Here is a 19,487-nt window from a genome sequence, read left to right as displayed (position 1 = left end):
AATAATAGCGCTAACCCGTCGCCTCCGTCTCCTGGATTGCAGAGACTTCAGATCACATCTCATTGTTGGGGAAGAAGCTATGACCCCATGTCACTGATGATGGCTGCAATATATACGAAACAAAATAATTCACTGTAATAATTAGGCTACTTTAAAATCACTTTAAAACACTTTATAATAAGTAGGTTATTAACAATAATTATAATTGAATAACACAACTAATGAATCTCTCTCTCTCTCTCTCTCTCTCTCTCTCTCTCTCTCTCTCTCTCTCTCTATATATATATATATAGCTACAATATTTAGCCTAGGCTGTAGTATAGGCCTAGCTATAATCTCTTTTATGATTTCTGAAATGGAAACGGGACTAAATGACAATGAGTTTTGAAACGCTTTTCTTAAGTTATGGCAAGTCTTTAAATGTAATGTCATCATTAAATGACTTTCCATTGTATCCTTTGTTGGTCTGTGTCTATTAATCGGAACGTGACGCAACTTCTTATTTCATTATCAAGTTATTCTTAAGGCACATGCACCACCAAGCCCCGTATAGTTTATTTGCATAAAAATCCCAGATGCTAATGCCTCAGTCCCTCGCGCAGAAAAGGAAAGCTCTTCTTTCTGTCCTTGTTTAGTGTGTGCTTTTCCAGCTTTTAAAAAAACGAATAGCTCGGAGCAGTAAGTGTGTTTCTGTTCGGCAGTGGTGGTGTGCGTGTATGAGTGTGTGCGCGCGCTTTCTTTTTCTTCCTATTCTATCCACCTCTATCCAGGGAATTGTTCTCAACATTCACAAACACATCGCAAATACCCGCCGGCTTCACATTATCGATTTCTAATTAGACGGCAGGATAATCGTTGGAGAGAGAGAGAGAGAGAGAGAGAGAGAGATGAAAAAGGGAAGAGGGTTGCAAGAATAAATAAATAAATAAAAGGTCTCGTGATTAACTGAATTAGTAATAAGAGAAGTAGGCCACAAAAACAAGAGAGCGAAGCAAATTAATGGTCTTACCTACATTCTTGTAGAAACTGCGAACAGATGGGCCATAATGTGGTACTATGAAATTATTTTTGGCTATTGGCTTCTCATTGTGTAGGCCTATGTCTACTCTAGACAGCTGATAGTATAGGATCAGTCAGCCGACGTCACTATGAACTTCTGACTGTGTTCTCGCTCCATCCTCCTCGCCCGATACCCTCCTTGACAGTGCGCGTGCCAGAGGTTAGTCCGGGGCACAGGTAGCTCATTTACTTTAATCAAGCTTTCATCATCATGCCTATAAAGACTCTCTTTGGCGCGCGCACGTTCACGACGCTCTTTCTCTCATCCCCTTTTCTTCCTTTACGCGTGTACGGATATCTCTATCATCTCCATCTCGTTCTTTTCCCCCTCACTCTCTCCTCAAGCATATGCTAATACCTCGGGTGAATCCACACCTACTTAACCCTTATCTGCTTACGTCTCCGGCGCTCTCTGTCACTGTGATGGTGATAAAGTGTAGGATTACTCAAGAGGGCTAAAACAGTGACCGCCCTGCCCCGAGCTCAGCGCACACTATCAATCTCTCGGAGTCTGGCTGCAGTCCTACCTCTCTGTGTCTTTTGCTGTTTTTATCTATTACAGCCCTTATCCTGCATTCACGCAACTCTTTATTCGTGAAGTTAAGATTACTAGTGTCAGCTTAAAAGTAGCCCAATAGAAGCTGTTTTGTGGCGTTAGATTTTGTTTGTCGAATCTTTATAAAGTCGCTTTTAATAGGCATCAACTTTTTTTTGTCTTAAAAATACTTTTATAGGCAGATGCACGCAGTGAACACAACACATTGATTTATTCTCTCTCTCTCTCTCTCTCGTGTCAGAGTTCCGTTTGTTTGAAGCTCTCGACACGTCTCATTACCGACACATAAGAATCTCTCAATAAAGGAAGCACGTCTTACAGGCAGGTTTTCCTTCTTCCAGGTGTTGTTTCTGCATACCACGCCCACATTACTATTGTTTTTATTATTATTTTATGCTGTTGTTGATGTTGCATAATAATAATAACGATAATTGTCGTTGTTTACAAAACGATGTTTATCACAGTTGGGTCAGAGTGATATTTCTGATAACCTTCCGAGAATCTTCTTTAAATAAACAGCATTAAAATCACGATGTAACTGAAATGCATTTCTTTAGTAATTTAAAATCACGATGTAACTGAAATGCATTTCTTTAGTAATTTCTATGAAGAGAAGCTTCATGTTATAGAAGACGCGTGGCTGTGCGTGTGTCACGTGACGCGAGCTGAGGTTTTCCAAAACTAGAAGTAAATTGTCACAGGAGCTGTCAGGTCCAAAGGGGCTGAAAATAGGCTACTGCTGAAGATAAAAGGTTGCAAGTCATCTGTGGAGGTATTAGTGCGCATTAAATAAATATGACTGTTGGTAAGTTTCAGAAATGTTGATGTTAATTTATACAGAGATAAATAAAAGTGCCCCATGCGATATGTATGATTACAAGGGGAAGGGGCCCGACAAGTACCATTGCCAAAATATGAACTGAAGTCTGAACTCGCCTTTGGAAGAAGAAGAGGACACGCGTAACACACTTGCTTTACTTCTTAGAGAACTCTTGTAGGGTCACACATTTTCTAATAGCATAATTAAGAATATTTAGATCATAAAAAGACTGAAATTAATTTAGTAAATTATAGCCTAAATATGTATGCTATGTAAATGTCTATTATGTGTGCAGAAACTTCAGGTGTTTTTTTTTTCGGATAATATTTTGCGTATAGCCTAATGACTTTGCATTAATCAAAATGTACTAATATAGTTTCTGGTTTGACAGTTTTTTTTCTTTTCTCTCTTATAAACTGATGAAGAAACGAAAAATATTGTGCTTGGTGTACCGAACCTTAATAAAAATAATAAGACAAATACTTGTGAACCCTTGATATTCGTATAATGGAAAGGTAAATTTTCCAGCGCTGATGAATTATAATAGAAAATTATAAATAAGATAATTCTAAACTGTTCTCAATATTCTGTGTGAAGTCATGTGTTTTCCTGAAAAAGTTGTAAATGAGGGTCTATTCATAGAAAGAAATTAAATTGCCATTATTTACTCACCCTCATAAAACCGTCATGGTTCTTTATTCTGTTAAACATACAAGGGGTTAGTTATGGCAGAATGGCCAAGCTGCTCTGTCAAAAATTTCAAGCAAGATTTTCAGTAAATATCAACTTAAAATGCATTTAAAGTTTTTTTGTGCAAAATTAAATGAAAAAAAATCACATATAGTGTACAATGGCTTTGCAAGGATCATTATGTATTAACATGCGCACTGTGTGAAACTGATCATAATCCATTAAAGTTGCAGGTAAAGGGTTGTTCACATATTGAGCATTTCACAGCAACAAATCAACCAGAGATCATTCATTTTCACTAAGAGCTGGCAATTTGTGTCATGTGAGCAAGTAACACCACTGACAATGCAAAATAGGTGTGTCAAGAAAATGTGCTAGATAGTTCACTAGCTCTAAGGCTCTCTACAATCTACTTAGAATTATGATTCTTTCAGGAAACACAGCCGGGGGCAGTTAATGAACATCACAACTTAAGTGATGCCGTTGACGTCAAACAAATCCACATGTCCTGAAAACAACTTCCAAAATATTACCTTTTATCAGGTCTTACCAAAAATCAAAATATGTGCTCTTGTAATCTCATACTTCTGGTTAAGACTCTTTGGTCTAAAAATTGGAGTAGAAATATAGGCTTGAGCATCACAAAACTTGGTCTCCCAAATGGAGCAGTGACTGTTCTCATACTGATGACAAAACAAAGGAGGCAAAGGAAATAAACCTCAATAATCACCAACTGCTAACCCCTTAACAAGGCTCCAGGATCAAGAACGTGCTCCCAAAATGACTTTCAACCCCACAGCATTTTTCTTTACCATCTAAATCTTCATCTGTGCCATGGGCATTTTCAGACTCTTTGGAACACTGGAGAGTTGTCTGAATTCTAATCCTCAGATGTTTTATTTGTGTCCCTATAAACAAGTTCATCACCATAGCAGCACTGAGGATCGAGGACTGCAATGCTCTTGAAAATTGTAGCAGAACTGTAGACTAAGATAGTTACTGCAGCATTTATATCCTCACTGTTTAAGGGAAAAAAAGAAAGCTTGGAAACAAACCAAAGTTGTAGGTGTAGTTTAACCATAGGGTCACATAAAAAAAGGAAAAAGTACGACGACTCATCAACATAATATGGAGAGAATGATTCAAAATGAGCACAAAATAAAAACTAAACTAAAATTATTCAAATAATGTTTTCGTGCATTGTTTTGGTTGAACAAATTGAAATGAATAGTGATTTTAAGTTGCTTTTGAGCATGTTGAATGGGAATATGGGTATTTTACATTATAATACAGCAAATTATTATGGCAATAACCACAATGCAGGAACTTATCCTATTTACTTTCAGGAACAACAGGAGCCTTGTTCTGCTCTTCCCATCACAAAATTACAGATTTAGACTGGGTTTATACAAAACTGTACAACCTAATAAATGTCCTAACTATAGTTGAATTTACTGCATGTAAAATAATTTATTCTATTTAATTGTAAAATCTATTGATCAGTACTATCTGTGGACTATGCCTTGTTACAACCAAGATCTTCATTGATTTCTGAGTACCGTTTTGTCCAGCTAGTTTCAAGTTCCCTGCATGCTTTACTACAAACTCGAATAGTAAATGTTGAAATTAAGTGTTATTTTATGTGTTTTTGCCCAAGATTTTAGAGTGTATCTGAGTTTTTGGCAGGTTACCATTTTCTAAAGAGTAGAACCTGTGCTGAGAATAGCTCTACACACATTCAGGCTATACTACTTTAGAGCAGTAAATGCACTTATGATGCAGTGGGAGCCTCTCTGTTGGTTATGTTAGCATGTGCAGGTGTGCTATAGCTAGCCTAGTTGGACAACTGAAGTACTTTATTTACTGGAGTAACACTTGGTCTTTTTATAGCAATCACAAATTAGCACAGTTTTAACAATAAAATCAGATCCTTGTTCAAGTAAATACAATTGAGAAATTCCAAATTGCAGTAGATGTTAAATTAGTTAGCTCAACTTAAATAAATGTGTTCTTTGGAATACACACCCAGTATGGCTTAAAATGAATTAATTGTTGGAACAAATTTGTTTTTTTACTTTAGTTTTTTTGAAGGCAATCGGTTTATATGCTTTTTTTTTTTTTAAGTGAGTTAAACTAATTCGCTTTTACAGTGAAGCTTTGAGCACAATGCTGGGATCAAAAATAGTACAGGACCCCATTTTAAAAAAGATCTTTGTGTTCTACAGCAGAAAGAATTCACGCAGGTTTGGAATGACACTAGGGTGAGTAAATGATGACAGAGTTTTCATTTTTAGGTGCACTATCCTTCTAAGCTAAAATCCTTTCATGAATAAGAGAAATTGCTTAAAATATGGAGCAACCCACAAACTCTTACTACCCTTTGTCTTCAGTCATACTTGGGACCTTATTTCCACCCTTGTATGCCCCCTCTCCTCTCCCTCTTCCAAACAGCCCACCTCTGCGCGTGTCAAATCGAATCTCCACCTCAGCGACTACTGCACCCGCCGTGTCCATGTATAATACGTCATACACACAGGGAGTGTGTGATGACGGATTACTGAATTAGACGAATAATGACACCTGACACTTCTGTTACTGCTCCCTGAGCTGCCACAGCCAGCGCCGCAGCACCGGTAAATAAAGACCAGAGATGAGGAAATACAGAGAGAGATGAAGTGTGGGGTGGGGGGGGGGTGACTGGAGGAGTGTAGGACTATATACAAAGAGAGATGCAAGGGAAACTGAAAACAAAGAGAAAATGAAACTTGACAAGTCAGCTAGATGGATGTACGAGGGAATTTTGTTTTGCAATCTGCTTTGTTTCACAATACCTCTGTTTTCAAAATCAATAAATACTTGAAAGGAGAGGCTGTGTATTGGCTAGACTTAGGTGTCGGTAGTGTCCAGACAACTTGAGTTGCATGTGATGGTAGCGTGTGGCCTGACCTATAGTATGGTCACCAAGATCATGGCCTGAAGTTGTGTAGATATGTACAAAAATATGTGAAGAAAATAGTTCACCAAAAATGAAAATATAATTTTTCAAGATAAAAGGATATTTTGAAAAATGTTTCAGCTGTTTGGTCCTTATAATAAAAATGCAAAACAGCACTACATTTTTGTTTTGCAGCATTAGGTAAGTCATAAAGATTTGGATCAACACTGTAAACAATGACAGGATTTTCTGGGTGAACATTCACTTTTATGCTATATGAGAACGATAGAGAGAAAGAGATGTTCTATGCTACAGTAATCCTTGGATTGGCCTACAACAAAATTACACCATAATACAAACACTTTTAACAATCCAAATAACTGTCATAAAATGTTGTGTATGCAAAACACAACAGAAGCTTTGAGCCAACATGAAACCCACATAACCTCTATGAGAATCTGTGTGAGAGAGAGCCAGAAACAGAGAGAGTAGGGAGCCAGAAAGAAATATTGACAAAGCCTAGATATACACATAAGTCACTGAGTGTGACCTGCCTGGCTCTTGTATTTTATGGCTATGCTCTGTGCTGGCGGAACAAGATGACAGCTGAGTTCCTTCAACGGAAAATATGGTGCCTCTCTTGTTTTCTCCGTCTCCCTCCATCGTTCCTGTTCTCTGTCTATCACTCTTTATATTACTCTTGTCACCTCACAATTTTGTTCTCTTCCCTTCCTCCCTGTTTTTTTTTTTTTTTTTTTATGGTTGCCCTCTGTTCTCTTGCCATTCATGTTTCTTTTTGCTACTTATCTTTGTTGTTCTTTTTGTTTGTTTCAATGTCTCTGTCTTTTGCTTTTGGCCCTTTTCTCTACAGGTTCCTAAGCGTTGCTTTTGTCTTGTTCATCTCTTCCCATCACTGGGCATTTATTTGATATTAAATGTATGCTACAGTTCAAAAGTTTGAGGTCAGTAAGACTTTTTAACCTTTTTGAAACATGTCATATTTTCACCAAGGCTGCATTTATTTGATCAAAAAATACAGTAAGAACTGTAATATTGTGAAATATTCTTCAGTCTTCAGTGTCACATGATCCTTGCTGCTTTACTGCTCATAAAACATTTCTTATTATTTTCAATGTGCTATTCTTTGATGAATAGAAGTAAGTTAAAAGTTTCACTTTCATCTGCCATCTTGTAACTTGTAGGCTACAGAATGGGAGGTGGAACGTGTAGGTTCACATCCCTTCCTTCCTGTCTCACATTTGATATGAAATAATAACAACAAAATATGAAAATAGACCAATATAATACACTTCGAATGCATACTAAATACATATAAAAGCTAAGAGTCAACTTGTAACTTTACCCTCATTTCTTTTGCTTGCTCCTCACCACTTCTCTCTTACTTTCTCTACATTCTAGCCACCCCTCCCGCCTTCTTCCGCAGCCCGAGCACAGAGCCCCAAGTGTCGGAATCAATTAAGAGTGAGCGCCGTCGCGCCCGTTCCTTCACGGAGGTAAATATTAAACTGCAAGGAACGGCGGACAGAGAGGGAGAAAGAGAGAGACAGAGGAGGGAGGGGAGAGCGAGCCCTCCGTCCCTAATCCACCGCATCGATCAGCCGGGGATGAGGGTAATATATTATTTTAACAAGATACGATCCTCCGACGCGCACCGCTATCCCCGGCGATCGATTTCTTTTTCTCTCTCTCCCTTTTTTTCTTTTTCTTTTTTCCCTTCGGCAGTGGGGACACTGCGTGCGCGCCTCTGTTTTGTTGTTAGTCGCTGTGTGTGCAAGTGTGACTGAGCGAAGCAGTGTGAAGCCTGCAATAGTCGAGGAAACGCCTGGAGAAAACTTCTCATCTGAGCGTCACGACAAAACGATGGCAGACGTGAAGTCTTAATAATGTCGTTATGGCGTCGTCTAAGGAACATAAATTTCATAGTGATCACCCAGTTTTCTGGTCGTCGAACGACAAATCAGCTCATAAAAAGGCAGAGGAAAGTCATTCACTTGTGCTAGAAATAAAATAGTATTGAATGACAAGACTTCACAAATATATAAAAGCTTTTCCACCTGAGATTTCCATTTTTGGATGGACCGAGCCAACTGGGTGATGCTGACCAATTTAAGTTAAAGTTAAGTGTCTCTGGGCCCTCCGGTTCTCTGTACTCTTTTGCCTTCCCTCCATATCGCTTTGTAAACTGTGTCTAAATGCTAAATTCCCAGATCAATTTTTTTTTTCATTCAACCTCTCCCCCAATCCCTTTGTGCCCGCTGCCCCCTGCCTCCGCCTTCGAAATGGATTGAAGTTCACTGTGTCTTTGCACTGTCTGTGGTGTGCTTGTGTGTTCATGTGTGAAAAAGCACACCGAGATTTATAAATCTATGTAGGCAGGTAAATGCAGAAACATCTTTCAATCAGCTTGTTTTATAATTTTCAACCACTGCGCAGCAGGCTGCTCTGCCTACCGGAGTACTTGAGCACTAGTCTCAGTCTTTCGTTCACTCTCTCCCTTTTTTATTGTGCCATTTTCTGCCACTTGGGCTGCTGTGAGGGAGGCAGTAATGCAGTCACTGTCCCTCTGCAGCCCCCTGCTGTGTGTGCAAGTGACTTGGCCTGTGAGAAGAGGGGGGAGACGCGGGGTCAAGGTGAGCTCTAATACACTATTGATCCGCCCCAATTGAAAACCTGATGGAAATTTTACCCCCCCACACCCCACACCCCACACCCTCCCCTTTTCTCCTTCCCATCTGTGTATCTCTGTCTTTCCCTTGTCTTTCTTTTTTTTCTCTGTCCCTAGTGAACAACTTCTTCTGTGCTTCCTCCCTTTTTGCAAATTAGATCCTACCCAGAGGCTGTCTTTGTGGCATCTCTTTCTCTCATGTTGTCCCCCTTATCCTTCTTTGTCCCGTTTTATATCTTTACAATATGGAGACATCTAACCCATTTTCTTGCTTCTTCTCATTTGGAAAGAGACTGCCACAAAGAGACTCTTTTCCCTCTAAATTGGTCTTTTTGAGGTACTGCATATGTAGATTGGGTCTTTGAATGTATTTAAACATGAGTGAGTAAATAAGAGACAAGATAAGACATACACACAGACACACCAGGAGTAGTGTGGCAGTATGGTCACCAGTGCAGTGTATTAAATGTCATTGTGGGTTTGGCCTCAGGGCTGCACAACGATCCCTCAGCAGGAAGAGCCAGTCGATAGCACTCCATCCTGGTCAACAATGAGCAACACTCCACAAAATCTATGTCAACACTTTTGTATTTTCACTTCGGGTAAAGTGGAAAATGAGACGGACTTCATCCATCATGTTTTAAAGATCTCTCTCCGTTTCTCTGTCTCTTTCTGTTTAATGTTACGATGATGCAACCAATAATGCATACGTCAAGGTTGGGGAACATCCATGTGAATTTGTGAATTTGACAGAATTCAAGAAATTTAACAGGCAATGCATTCTGGGAACTGAAGCGTTCTTCCACCCTGGTTAATTTAATTAAATATAATGAAAATATAATACAAAAACAGTTGTTATTTTAAAGATTTATCTATCTATCTGTCTGTCTATCGGGCTTATAAATCTTCAAACAACAAAGGGTTAGGGTTAACCCTAACCCTAACGTGTAAGCCTAACCCTAACTTTTTCAAAACGTTCAAATAAGCTATTGTTAAAATTTAAAGTTTGCCTTCATAAACCTTACTTTTAAAAAGAAGTAAAAGTTAAAAGGAGTTTTGTTAAGTTTCAGTTCATTTCTTTACATAGAATGGGAATCAATCCTGTTTGCAAACTCAAATTCAGCAGCTGGTTTAGAATTGAAAATGCATTCTCAGTTAATTTCAGAATGGTGTACAATTCTGTCATCCTATAAATCCTGCAAACGTAAGGCTTGAAACACACTGGATTTCTTAATGCTTTGTTCCCCTACAATGATTGGTCAATTTTAATGAGTATGCCTGAAGATTTTGCTTACAAAAAAGAAAGATCTCAGTAAAACAGAATGAGTGGGAAAACACAAACACTCTTCATTCAGCATCATTTTGCTTTGACCTTTCCCTGCTTGTATAGCTGTTAATTACTTTGTAGAACAAACTGTGTGATAAAACTGTCTCTCTGTGTGCACGCAAGAGCTTCCAGGTGTGATTTATGTTCTGTTGTGTATCTGTCAGGTGGTAGTGCTATCTGTATCACAATCTCCCTGTGGACGCAGAAACATTACACATTTGGTGAGACCCTGTGTCGACCTGTAGCCTGTGATACACATCTGGAACATCACTGACCATGATACACACGAAGAATGAGGAATGAGACGCTGCTGGACAGAAAGACTGAAGCATGAGGGATAATAATCAAAATTATTCTCTGTCTTATTCCTACTGATGTAGGTTTTATGTGCTAAAGAGCCAAATAAACTCAAAATAATCACATTTTCTCTTTCTCTTTTTATCTCACCTTCTCTTTTTCTTTCTCTCTCTCTCTCAGAGAGTCTTAGCTTAATTGCTTTTAAACCGGATTAATGACTGACCAGGGACATGTTGCCTTAATCTCCGCTCTTGTAAAGCTGCTGTACATCTTGGCTGTGCCTTCTCCCTTTCCTGTCCTCATCCATCCTCTAAAACCACTTACTCTTCATCTCCCTCTCCCGCAGTTTCACTCGGTCACCATCAGTCTCCCTGTCCGTCTATTGCTCTGTCTTTCCCAAGCACTGTTCCTGTTTCTTCTGCACATTATAACTCAATTCCGTTATGCCATTTGTCTCTCGGTCTCTCTTCTGCTCTTCGCTGATGTACTCTTATCTTTTACTTTCATCTCTAGCTCTGCCTGACTTATGAGTTCACTTACTCATAAGTGCACACACACTCAAACCCCTCTGTTGTGTGTGTGTGTGTGTGTGTGTGTGTGTGTGTGTATGCTGTAGTGGTGATGCATGGCCAGTCGTGGAGTCTTGTATTAGCAGATGTCGATGGGAGCTTGTCATTGCCTCCTAAGTGTTTTGGCAATACTAGGGATCTCCTGTCATGCCAGTGCAACTAATCTCTGTCGAATTAGATTGAGCTGGTATTGAGACGGTGAGAGAAGACAAGAGTAAGAGGATGTGTACTTGACTAAGCACCTTTCATGGTCAATAAGTGTTAGAGTGTGTGTTTCCTACAGTCCTTAATATCAAAAATAATAATTAAATATATAAAGAAAAAGTATTATATGCAAATATAGGTACGATTCTTTTGTGTATGTATGATGATAGTCAGTGGGGTCCAAAACAACATTAAACCCCTGTGACTTTTATTATATATATAAAAAAAAATAATAATAATTTCCACAACATCTTCTTTTGTATTTCACGGAACAACTAAATTCATGTGGTAAATCACTTTAGGAATTTAGGGGATGGTTTGGGATCTCTTTCTCTCTCCACACTTTTTTGTCTGTTCCAAAAGCCTAATAATATGTCTAGCCTCTGAACTCTTTTATTTAACCTACACTCTCTCTTCTATTCCCTTCTCTCCAACTTTCTCTCAAGCCTGTCTCTTTCTCTCCCACGGACATTTCTATCTCCTTTTCTCCCCTTGCAGTTGCCGTCAGGATTAAACAGTTATCTCAGAGGCCCTCTATAACCCCTAAATACTGAGGATGATAAGACTCACTTGGATTTGTCAAATTGAGCACCATCGATTACCTGACCTTTCCTCACTCTCAGGCTCCCAGGCACTCTCTACACTGCCGACAAGCCAGATAGAGAGATAGATGGATATATATTGGTGTTATTATTGTGTACAAGTTTGTAGCTACCAGGGGTGCATGGGAGGAGGACGAGATAGGAAGAAAGAACACAATGGGAAGGATCAGGGACAGAGCAGGATGTGGGAGAAGAGAGAAATGCCTTTGCTTTTCAAAGTGTTGGAAAAAACTAAAGAGTTGTATAAAAACACAAAAATGTAAAATAAAAGTTTAGCCATCTAAACTCTGTATATCTTTTTTGGACGAACTGTAAATATATATATATATATATATATATATATATATATATATATATATATATATATATATATATATATATATATATTATATAGTTTGCTTCATACACTGTAAAAAATAATCAGTAAAATATACGGTAAAAAACCAGCAGCTGTAAACAATATGATTACACTGTTTTAGATTTATTAAACAGTGAAATATCTCATTAAACTGAAATATGCAATATATATTAATATAGCAACATTATATGTAACATACAACCCTAATAAACATAACAAATAAGAAAAAAATAAGAAACATAGTTATTAACATAGTTATCACAGTCATTTTTTACAGTGTATAGTAACATCAACTGATTTTTCTCAATTTGAAAGATATTACTGATTATCAACCTGATTACATGAAAAGTATTTTCTCAGGTTAGGTCAGGTAACATAATAATAATATGCTAACAGCCGCATGCTTGTATCTGAATTAACTGTTAATTCATTCATTTGTCTTTACAATTTGTTAATGTCCCGATGGAAGCATAAAAAAGATAAAAATTCAACACAACAATATCATCATTTAACTAGTGAGATACCCATTTGAAACTTTTTTTTTCACCGCAGGGGACTGTGTATTTCAGTGCTTACAAATGGAAAAACAGATGCTGCGAATTAAGCTGTATTCTTGCCAACCTGTTGTGAACAAACGATGCGATTTCTCACTATAGTGCATCGCCCGAGCAGCATTTGTGAAGCAAAATAGATGCGTGATGTAAAAAGATGCGGGTGTTTCCTGCTGTAACAGCAGACCCGAGTGTCTTTGTGGGCCCTATTTTAACGATCTGAAACGCAAGTGTCAAAGCGCGAAGCGCAAGTAACTTTGTGGGCGGGTCTCGGCGCTGTTGCTATTTTCCCGGTGGGATAAATGGCTCTTGCGCCCGGCGCAAATCTAAAATGGGTTGGTCTGAAGTAGTTTCATTATTCATAGGTGTGGTTTGGGCGTTACGTGAAATAAACCAATCAGAACTTCATCCAACATTCCCTTTAAAAGCAGGTGCGCAAGTTCCATTATGGATTGCTATTATTATGGCGTATTTACCAGGCGCACGCCAGGAGTGGTTCACAGCCGAGGAGACTGATGTTCTTGTAAGAGCAGTGAAAGACAGAGAAGTTGTGTTGTATGGGGATGGGAGAAACCCACCCAAAATAGCGTCGGTTAAACAGGCGTGGGAGGAAATAGCCACAATTTGTCAGATGTCATTATATACACATATGTCTTGCCACTATTTGGCCAACAGGTCTGATCCTTAATTACTACAATTAGCCTGAATAATTTAGATTTATTTCTATTTTTTCACATCTTCGTGGCACACCACAATGATTTCCGTCATCTCATGTGTTAATATTTTTTTTGTGTAACAATTTATGATTTGCAAAAATAACTGTTGCATCTGTGTAGATTACATGAGCAAAGTGTATGCGCGTTGTGCACGCTATACATTATGGTCAAGCATGCGCCCTTAAAATAGCATAATGAACAACGCGCAACGCGCCACTGACTTTAGACTAGGTTTTTTCTGGTCAGTGGCGCAATTGTTTAATGGAACAGCAAAATAGCACCAGGGATCGTTTGCGCCAGAACACGCCTCCTTTTTTGCGCTGAACCGCCCAGGGAGCGCAAGTTCATTCACTAGTTTAGCGACGTGCGTCTGTGGAGGGAAAAGCGCGCTTTGCGCGGGTGCAAAATAGGAATGACACATGCGTCGGTGTACAAAGTCAATTGCGCTGGGTGCAAGATAGGGCCCTGTGTGTTTAACGGAGCTGAACTTACCAGCACTCCCAAGTGGCCTCGCCTCAGACGGAAACCAAGGGCCGGAGCCGGCACCGTGGCTGCTGGCTGTAGGATGGACCGAGAATCTGTGGGCTTTATCTGATCCAACTCGGTGAGCAATGACTGTGCTGTTCCGTGCAGTATAATCGATGCGCTGAAACGGTAAAAACAAAATGTATAACTTTTTTTTTTTTTAGCTAGGCCTACCTTTTATTTTTAATTATTATTCTTTAACAAATAGCTTCCTGCAGGTAACTGCAATTTTAAAAGCAAGAATTACATGTTAAACAGTGTAACCTCATAACATCAATCATAACACTTATTATAATAGTGTAGCCTGTGTGACAGCAAAGAGTTGGAAAGCTTTTCCCCTCCAACAATTTCTTACGATATGCAAGATTTCTTTGGGTATTTATAACAATATAATTTACTTAAATCATTTCTTTTTACGCCATAAAATCAGATTCTCTGACATCATGTTCGGAACATGTCATGTAGACCTACACCAGAGTAAAACTTTAAATATGAATACAAAAATAAATAAATGCATGAACTACTTAAAATGCTTTTTCGAGGTATTTTAATTTAGCCTAACTAATTATACTATGCAATAATTTTACAAAGCGACATCGCACTAGAGATGCAGTAGCCTAACCGTGTTGAGCTAAAAGAGCTCTAAAAGAGCAAAAAAGACAAAAATAGAAAAGAATAAAAAAAAAAATCGGATTCGCTTTACAATAAAAAAAAAATCTTTGCTCTAACTCAATACTGAGTTTTTATAAGATAATCATTTGGAACAACAGAGCTAATTCTAAATAAAAAAGCAATCTTAAGACTTTCATAAATGAAATCAGAAGAAAACATACAAAATGCAGGGCTATAAAATGTGTTGGATAAGAAAAGTGTTTTTATCCAAACTAAATAGACTTTGTAAATCGTCAGCCGTGACTCACAATGTAAAAAAAAGAAAGAAAAAAAGACATGATGATTGTGACGCTAAATAACAGTTTTCGATATGTTTACAGAATGCAAAATACTTTAAAATAAAATAACTTAATTGTATAAAAATTATTATTTATTTTTAGAATTATTGGTGATATTAGGAATTATTATTATTATTTAATTAGGTCTATATTATTATTATTATTATTATTATTTTTTTTATTTTTTTTATTATGCCTATTAACACAGTCATGTCAGTCACATTAATACATTTACATATGATCATTACCAGCTACAGTATAGCCTAACGAAGCATCGTGACTCCAAACAAAGTTTGACCAGGTGAGCAGTTTGGTATCGCGGACCAAGCGAAGGCAGTGTTGGGGTAGAGGGAGGGGGAGGGACTAAGTGATGTGGAGAGGAGAGATATCCCCAAATGCTATTTAATGTCGGAAATATTTCCAACAAATATTGACAGAGAGATAGACACAGGAGGGAGCCGCAGAGGAACGGCGCAGGCGGCCATGTGATTGCATTAATGGATGTTCTGGATATTGTCCAAATTCGTGGACTGACATCCTGCGGTTAATTACTTTGATTGAAATCAAATAATGTGAAAACACGTAAAGAATGCAGTGAACTCAGAAGATGCAATAGGCCCTACATGTTAAAGGACTGAGAGTACAGACTCAAAATTACAATTCGGTACATTTACATCAAATGATAAACAAAATCACTACTGTGGAAAATCCCCGTAATTCTCAAACGGTTCTTTTTTTCACAATTATTTTGTGGAATTATTATTATTATTGCTTTATTATTATTATATAATAATTATTAATATTAATAGTAGGCTATACTAGTCTGAAAAATAGCTATGATTATTACTTGTACGAATACTTCAGTAGTTAACAAAAAATGCACACAGAAATAACACTCAGCCGGCAGATGCTTAGGCTACTTCAAGTTATTATTTTAAATTTCAAATTGAACATATTAAACAAATTCCAAAAATCATCCACTAACCGTTTCACACTGAAAAAGTATGCCACATAGGCTATTATTAGCTACCTACGAAAGCATAGTTTTATTAAACTGTATTTAATATTTGTATATAAAACCATATGTTTACAATTACTATAAGAGCAGCAAAATAATATCGTTTCATTTTCGTTTCTATTGAAAAAATCGAATTAAGCTAATTGATTTATAAAATCTGAATTCTCTGAAACATCAAGTGGATTAGCGTTATTACAGTGTAATATCTAGCATACAAGTCACATTCGTTTTACACAGAATATTTAGTTCAGTGTTGAAACTCTACAGCTTCAGAACTTTATGAGATGAATAGAGTCAGGACTGTAAAGTAAACGAAAAGAGAAAAAACAAAAGCCAAGCAACTTAGCAGTTTTCAGAACTCGCGGGTTTTTATAGTGAATAATTCAACAAATCCAAAAAGAATCTTTAAATGTATATATAGGCAAATGAAAAAAAAAACACTTATCAGAAACATTGTGTATAACAATTGATAAGATGCATAGCCTACTATGTGCTAACGTGGATATGCATCAGAGATCGGCTGGGAAAAACATTTTGATGCAACTTTTTTAAACAAACTAACCGAATTATGTATTAAATACAGGCTCAGCCTGGTCGAACTCTTGAAGATGTTACGAAAACATATTGGGCAGGGTGCTTTAAAGTTTTCCGTCAATACCAGTTTTAATATGAGGTTATGAATTTTTTGCGCAGTGTGCAAACAAAAGTTTTCAAGTTCCAGATTTCTGGCCACAATGCTATAGGCTATATTACATTGACTAAAACTACAAGGATATCCCCAATTGAGCGCCTTACCTTTTATTTAAAAAATAAAAAATCTAGCCTATTCTAGCCCATTCTTGAATAAAAATGTATTGTAGTAAATTTTCCAAACTTTCCAAATTTCCTTGCAAATAACCAAAACCTGTACTAACTAAGCAACGGAAAAAATGTGTCCAAGTAAATATGAGTAGGCTCAGTCAATTTGTTTCTCTCGCTCGCATTTGACCAGTGGCCAACATGACAAGGATGAATGAATGGAGCAGCACACGTTATGCACTTGTGAGAGTAAATTGAGCTTGGTCATTTGCTAGCTCGAAGGGATAGGCTATACACACACACACACACACACGCACACACACACGGCGCTTAGTCCACATTAAACGTCTCTAGTTGCCGTGAGAGTGACTGTTTAATTGACTGATTTATAGTGTGGCTTGTAGGTGAGGGCTCCACGAACAGCGTTAACAAATAGAGACACTTAACTGCTAATCCGACGTGGCACGGACCTCACGGCTCGCGAGGATGTTTGCGAGTGTGCACGCGGACGTCAGCGCTATTCAAATTTACACAAAAGTCAAAGGATCTTTTAGTGTACAATTTCCTCATAACACCTCATTTAAATATGCGAAAAAACAGCTAAATGAACACAAACTATCAATAAAAGTTTTGAACTTAAGTTTAAATATGTTAAATAACTGGCTAATAATAATAATAATAATAATTAAATAGGCTATGCTACAACCAAAACGCATCCATAAAATGTGAGTATTGTCAAAAGCGACAAAAAGTTACCAAATATTACCACTTTGTAAAAATCTTGTCATCGTCAACGTCTTTATAACACAAAGCGCACGACATACCTCAGCCTTTCCTGATCTTGCTCTCCAAGCGTCCAAAGGAGAAACTATCAAACCCGTGTGCGCCTTCACTTTCCTGGTGTGTGATCCGGGGCGCTCGGAGCCGGGAACCGTGGAAGCACCTCTACACTAATAACCACGACCGAGGGAACTGAACGAGAGAGAAGGAGGGGGCGCTGAGGAGGTGTGTATCTCTCGGTAAGTAGTTAATTAGTAAATCCCCATTCGCTGTGCCTCGGGTCGGTTTGTTTTCCCCGGTCGACAAGCCGAGAGGAAAGAGAATTTGAAGTAGGATTCGACCCGTTTCCGTTCCTCTGTCTCGTATATGAAGTGTGTGTGTGTGTGTGTGTGTGTGTGTGTGTTGTCTTCCTTCCTCCCTCCCTTCTTCTCTCCTTCTCATTCTTTTCGACAGAAAACCCCCTTTACTGTCGTCCTAACCTTCTCGCATACACAATGCCTCTCTCGCGATTCTCCAGCTATACGGTCTATTTTGCCTTTGGACTTGATGTCCACTGTCCACGCTACTTTCATCTCAACACTGCAACATATTTCAAGACTAGGCCTATCTGGATTTTCATCTCCTCAAATCGGTTTCGCCAATAAAGCTTTTCCACCGACCTTAACACCTTTGCCTGGTGATGCATGAAATGAAAAAGCATGCTAAAAGTTTAGGGTCATTTCAAGACTTAATCTTAATCAACGGTCATATGATTAAGTTGTCAAACTGTTGAAAACCTGGAATAGGCTACTGGAAACCTTATACAAATATAGAGTTGATCTCTCTATAGCATTTACCCTGATTGAACAGAAGTAACATCACTTCAAGTCTTCACGGTCTTTTCCAAGCCATTGACTGCACCTAACAAACTTAAATGACTTAATTGATCCGCTATAGCTAATAATCCACGAGGTAAACCTATGGAACCCACTGGGGTGTGGAAGAAGGCATATGATGAGTCCAGGATCGGATGCATAAAAAGAAAGAAACGAGAAAAATGGGTTGAGTAGCGTAAGGATACAAAGGTTCTGCCAATTATACAGTCTCATACATAATTAACCTGATTTACAGTACCTTACAATACCGTCATGTACCTCTTTAACGCCCTCTAGTGAACACTGACTAGACTAGAGAGGGTCACAAATCCATTCTCATGTGAATCAGGGTTACAAACTCAGAAAGAAATGACTGCTTATTAAATTTCTGAAAAGGTTAATGAATGAATAATATCATGTAAAATAAGTAAAGAACATATGTATTATTATATATCTTATAATACATTTATTTGATGTATTATGAAGAATATAAAAACGTATAATTATAATTGTTTATTGTCTAATCCTCACTCTGGCTCCCTCTGCTTTTGAACACACACATTGACATATATACCCAAATACACATATGGATCATATATCACTAGCAATGCTAAGGTCATGGGTTTGATTCCCAGGTATCACACAAGCTGGTTAAAATACACATGGAATGAACTGTAAGTCACATCTTCCAAATGTTCAGTGAGAAGATGCAAATATTACCCCAGACAGATGTAATAGACTCTAATGTTCTGTGTATTACAAGCCTCTCTGATGGCATTATGAATGCAAGGTGTGTGCTTTGCTGTAATGTCAGTGACTGTGGTGACAACTGATGGTGCATCTATTAGCTGGGAGGGGGAAGTCTGACCTATCCCATTATCAGTGATTGAGGTTATTCGTATAGGTAGAGCTGAGATTTTTAAAGCTCACTTTGCACTGTATGGATTTACTGTCTACTTCCTTACTGTATGGTTTATTACTTTACAATGTGGATCCGATTCACAACCACATCATGTTGGCAAAGGACATATTGTGCTACAGTTTAGGTCTTTGTGGATTTTCAGATATTAAATCTAAGCCTGAATAAAAACAATTTGGTTTTGAATGCACATTTAAGTAAACATAAATGAATACTTATTATTTTATTTCCCATTTTGATCACTGACATCACACTCACCCTCCAAAAAGAAAA

At 37.9% G+C, this 19,487-nt stretch overlaps 1 protein-coding gene across 1 annotated transcript in view; it reads right to left on the bottom strand.

Annotated features, from left to right (window-relative positions):
- LOC128030644 (ETS domain-containing transcription factor ERF-like) overlaps positions 1-17,599 on the bottom strand; it is a 32,364-nt gene extending 14,765 nt beyond the window's left edge. The window contains exons 1-2 of the mRNA XM_052618440.1: positions 17,486-17,599; positions 13,863-14,016 (exon numbers count right to left, since the gene is read on the bottom strand). The gene's annotated coding sequence lies outside the window, so the exon portion shown is untranslated. The remainder of the gene's footprint in view (positions 1-13,862; positions 14,017-17,485) is intronic.
- Positions 17,600-19,487: the final 1,888 nt, after the last annotated feature.

The sequence above is a fragment of the Carassius gibelio genome, chromosome A16, assembly GCF_023724105.1.
Source record: "Carassius gibelio isolate Cgi1373 ecotype wild population from Czech Republic chromosome A16, carGib1.2-hapl.c, whole genome shotgun sequence".
In the NCBI taxonomy this organism is placed as follows: Eukaryota; Metazoa; Chordata; class Actinopteri; order Cypriniformes; family Cyprinidae; genus Carassius; species Carassius gibelio.
This window is presented reverse-complemented; position numbering and strand designations above follow the sequence as displayed.